This window comes from Penaeus japonicus, unplaced genomic scaffold (assembly GCF_977035675.1).
Source record: "Penaeus japonicus unplaced genomic scaffold, GWHDUDI00000001_assembly GWHDUDI00000031, whole genome shotgun sequence".
In the NCBI taxonomy this organism is placed as follows: domain Eukaryota; kingdom Metazoa; phylum Arthropoda; class Malacostraca; order Decapoda; family Penaeidae; genus Penaeus; species Penaeus japonicus.
Window position 1 is genome coordinate 5,347,543 of NW_028234433.1, and position 5,000 is coordinate 5,352,542.

Sequence of the window (5,000 nt, forward strand, 5' to 3'; positions counted from 1 at the left end):
ACTACCTTTGTATATGCTATGGAACCCTCACGAACATTAACATAAATCTCTGTCCTAAAAGCGACAAAGTAACAAATGACAAGGGAGTCTAGTAATATCGGATGTAAACAGTAAATCTGGTAATATTTTACATGTCAAAGGAACGTGGAGTGGCATTAGTGGCATTAATGGCATTAGCAACGCATCCCGCCACATACCTTGGCGAACCGGTCACGCCCCCTTCCTCCTAATATCAGCTGATCGCCACATGGGAAATGGTCATGAATAATCTCAAGTAGTTTCGCACTAAATGCGTTATGAGAAACGTAAGATTAGAAAGTAAAAAGATTGTAAAAAGATTGTTAAAGTGCTAGTACTCCAGCGCGTAACCGATCACCATCAATGGTACGAATTTTGTGTCACCATTTGCATGACCTGATTATCATCACATGCATGCATGGGATCCGATATCATCATGACAGGGGTTGCCATTATGACGTCACAGTGTCAGGTCACGTCAGTCACTGTCACTGCCATATCAACAAGTTCAATATCCATTACAAATTAATGTCCTGCAAATAGCCTATTCATGGGAAAAAGAAGCCAAAGGCGACAGCGGCGCCATCAAAGGAATTCCTTTGAACAAATCAGTGAGGTGAGTGACTTATGCGGAGTAGTGATAAGATAAGGGCGAGATAGATTATATGCAAAGAGTAATAGACATATAGATAATGAATATCAAATAAAAATTGAAAGATGCATCCATGCAGGATGATAACAATAATGCTAATAGTTACTCTTACTGTCATTGTTGCTAGTACTACTACTACTGCTCAAAAAGATGATAACAAAATCAACAATAATGGTGATAGGGATAATAATAATAATAATCGTCACCATCGTGATAATAATAACCACAATTATAATAATGGTAGTAGTAGTAATAGTAGTAATAGTAGTTGCAGGAGAAGTAGTAACAGTGGTTGTTGCTGTAGTAAACGGCAGTGACAATAGATATCACAATAATGATAATAACAAAAACAATATCAATGACACCAACAACACTTTACCAAATAACAAGAACAGGAAGAGAAGAAGAACACAAGAAACGAGAAACATCACTCTTAATCCACAAGAAAATCAAATCACCTTCAACACTTGTACTGCACCGCCCAGCCGACGTATCTTTACACTAGCACTATGGCGCAGAAATGTCACGAACTCTTCCACGTATGAGCGACAGAGAGATCGAGAGACAGATCGAGAGAGAGATGGGGATGGACGTCAGGCTCGTCAGCACTCGGTGGAATTCCTAGTCTCAACCACAAGCGAGACTGACACAACCTGGTCATCTAAACACGTGAGGCAGACTGACTGAAACGGCTACCACAAACCCAAACTTCTCTTTCTCTCTCTCTCTCTCTCCCTCTCCCTCTCTCACTCTCTCTCTCTCACTCACTGACTCACTCTCTCTCTCTCTCTCTGACTCGCGCGTAACGTACCTCTGGCACTCGATTGGTTTCACGGCTGCGCACTTGAGAGTGAAAGAGCGAGCGAATGGGAGAGAGAGAGAGACAGAGAGTGAGAGAGAAAGTTGGTGGTGCCAAAGGGATGGGGAACGCTTTGGTCCAATCACCTTCCCTCTTTCCCCGTCTTTGTCGCTTGTTTGTTTGTCTGACTGTTTCCCGCCCACTTGCTTTCTCTCCCTGTTCCCGCCTTCTCTCTGGTTATTTGTTTTGTTTTGTTTCTCTCTCTCTCTCTCTCTCATATTTCTCTTTTGCTCTCTCTCTCTCTCTTACTCTCAGTCTCTCTCTCTCTCTTACTCTCAGTCTCTCTCTCTCTCTCTCTCTCTCTCTCTCTCTCTCTCTCTCTCTCTCTCTCTCTCTCTCTCTCTCTCTCTCTCTCTCTCTCTCTCTCTCTCTTTCTCTCTCTCTCTCTTTCTCTCTCTCTCTCTGTCTCTCTCTCTCTCTGTATCTCTCTCTCTCATATTTCTCTTTTGCTCTCTCTCCCTTACTCTCATTCTCTCTCTCTCTCTCTCTCTCATATTTCTTTTTTGCTCTCTCTCTCTCTTACTCTCTCTCTCTCTTTTTTTCATACTTTCTCTTTTGTTCTCTCTCTCTCCTTTCTTTCCCTTCTCTCTCCTCTCTCTCTCTCTCATATCTTCTCTTTTGTTCTCTCTCTCTTCCTCTCTCATATTTTCTCTTTTGTTCTTTCTCTCTCTCTCTCCCTCCCCCCATCTCCCTCCCTCTCTCCCCCCAACTCCCTCCCTCCTTCCCTCCCTCCCCCCCAACTCCCTCCCTCCCCCCCATCTCTCTCCCTCCCTCCCTCCCTCCCTCCTTACCTCCCCCATCTCCCTCCCTCCCCTCCCTGCCCTTCCCTCCCTCCTTCCCTCCCGCCCCGCCCCGCCCCTCCCCCTAACCCTCTCTTTCCCTCAGCCAAGGTCACTCACCCAAGCACATCCCAGCCGCTGCGTCTCCTTGGCACCTGTGACCACGGGGAGAGTCCGGTCATGCAGCCTGCCACGTGACCGACTGAGCAAGAAGGTAGATTGCATTCGGTCAAGACGAAGCCAAAGCCGGAAGACTTGGTTGGGCGGTTCGGATGAGTGGTGGTGGTGAACTGGGTGGGATGGGGATGATCTTTGTGGATTGGGGAAAAGGTGGTGGTGATGGGTGGTGAAATGGGTGGTAGGATTGTGATTGAATTGTGTGGGATGGTGATGGTGGTGGTGGTGGCTGAGAGATCTGCGGGTATTGGTGAGATGATGATGGTGATGATGGTGGTCATGGTGAGGATGGTGACGGTGAGATCTAAAGGGAAGGCTAATGGTGAAAATGGTGGTGAGAATAGTGGTGAGATCTGGTGAGAATGCTAATAATGATGGTAGTGGTGATGTTGGCAGTGATATCTAGAAGGAATGCAAATAGTGGTGATAGTAGTGATAATAATGTTGAAATCTGGAGAAAAGGGTGACGAAGGTGATGATCAAGATTATATCTCGAAATAAAGAGAAAAAATAACATCAGTACAGTTCATTGCTCTTAATAGTATGCACTTAACAATTCAAGGACAACTTAAACGCACGCACACACACACACACACACACACAAAGCTAGTTTACTTTCTACAGATTTCAATTTACGAAGACGTGGCCCTAAAAATCCATCGGTAGCTGACCTCAAAGTCAAATATAACAATTAGAAACATTAAGAGAAGACATATCTTTAAGTTTAACGAAAAGTTTGAGAGAAAGAAAAAATCCGTTTGTTTCTTTGTCCCGGAAAAGAATTTTGGAAGAAAACACGTAAATACCACGTGTTGTTTTTTTGTTTTTTGCTTTACTGCATTTATTTGTTTATGCTTTCGTATTCATACTTTTTTATTTTCATTACTATAATCCTTTTTAATTACTGTTATTAATATTATGATTATCGTCATCATCATTATTACTATCATTAGTATTATCATCATTGTTAGTAATATTATCATTATCATTATCAATATTGATAATATTACCATATTTATCATTATCATCATTATCATTGCAATCAAGCAACGGCGTCACTCGAAATCCTGCAACAGCAAAGCCGATCATGATTATAATTAGCAGTCGTGTCGTTATTGTCTTCCAATTGTTGTCTCTGATATCATTTAATCGTTGTGATTGCGATAATGATGATACCATTACCATCGTCATGTAGTTAGCATCATTAACATTAACATTGTCATGGTTAGCATTTGTATCAATATTAGATTAACCTTGAATTTATCATTGTCTATCTATTCCGGTAAATATGGTCCTGCTGATGAAATCTGTAAAAATAACAAATACAAATTATAAAGATACTATCATCTTAAAATAAACCTATTATAAAATTCTTTATTTATTTAATTATTCATTTTTTTTCTCTCTCTAATTCAAATTCAAACTCTGAGAAATTCCTTTAAGGAACAGCTGATGACCAAAATAGCATTACGTTACGCGCCACTCTACGTTGGAAATTTTCCTTTCGTTTTCATTTACGAAATCGCAAGAAGACCAGCGTTATCATAAGATATATAGATAATAAAACAATATATATTAACAAAATATCACTCAATAATGATAATAAAAAAAACAACTTAATAATAATAACAATAATGGTGTGATAAAATAAAAGCTCAATAATGATAATAACCTCAAAAGCTAATAACAATGATAATAACCTTAATAACCAATAAAAGCTCAATAATAACAACAACCTTAACAGCATTTATAAATAAATCAACATATCTGAGTAGTTAAAAAAAGAAAAAAAAGCAAAAAAACTCTCCCACCTCGAGCTGCTACCCAAGACATTCTCTCTCCCACTGCCTTCGTCTTGAATCTATTTTCTAGTCTACGTTCTTCTCTCGACGCCGAAGATCACGTGATCAGACTCGTGAACAACGGCGTCTTGGAGCTCAGACGCTAGACGGGTCGGGTCGACTCTGAAGGCATTGCTTGCGAGACTTGGTTCTTCATTCTTTCGGTTAGTGGTGGTGGTGGGGGAGGGGATGGGGGGGAGGATGGAGGAAGGAGGAGGGAAGGAAGGAAGGAGGGGGAGGACGAGGAGGAAGAAGAGATATGGCAGGAGGAGGGGAAGGAGGTGGAAGAAGAGGGAGAGGAAGAGGGGAATGAGGAGGAGGAAGAAGAAGAAGGAGGAGGAGGAAGAAGAGATATGGGAGGAGGAGGAAGAAGAAGAAGGAGGAGGAGGAGGAGGAGGAGGAGCATAAAACGAGGAAAGATAGGGCTAGGAGGAAAAGAGGAGGAGGAGGAGGACAGAAGGAAAGACAAGGAGGGGGAGGAGAGAGGGGAGGGGGGGAGGATGGAGGAAGGAGGAGGGAAGGAAGGAAGGAGGGGGATGACGAGGAGGAAGAAGAGATATGGCAGGAGGAGGGGAAGGAGGTGGAAGAAGAGGGAGAGGAAGAGGGGAATGAGGAGGAGGAAGAAGAAGAAGGAGGAGGAGGAAGAAGAGATATGGGAGGAGGAGGAAGAAGAA

General features: G+C 42.4%; 1 protein-coding gene across 1 annotated transcript in view; it reads right to left on the reverse strand.

Moving 5' to 3' along the window:
* Positions 1-1,452, reverse strand: part of LOC122261982 (facilitated trehalose transporter Tret1-2 homolog) — a 17,471-nt gene extending 16,019 nt beyond the window's left edge. The window contains exon 1 of the mRNA XM_043029861.2: positions 1,129-1,452. The gene's annotated coding sequence lies outside the window, so the exon portion shown is untranslated. The remainder of the gene's footprint in view (positions 1-1,128) is intronic.
* Positions 1,453-5,000: the final 3,548 nt, after the last annotated feature.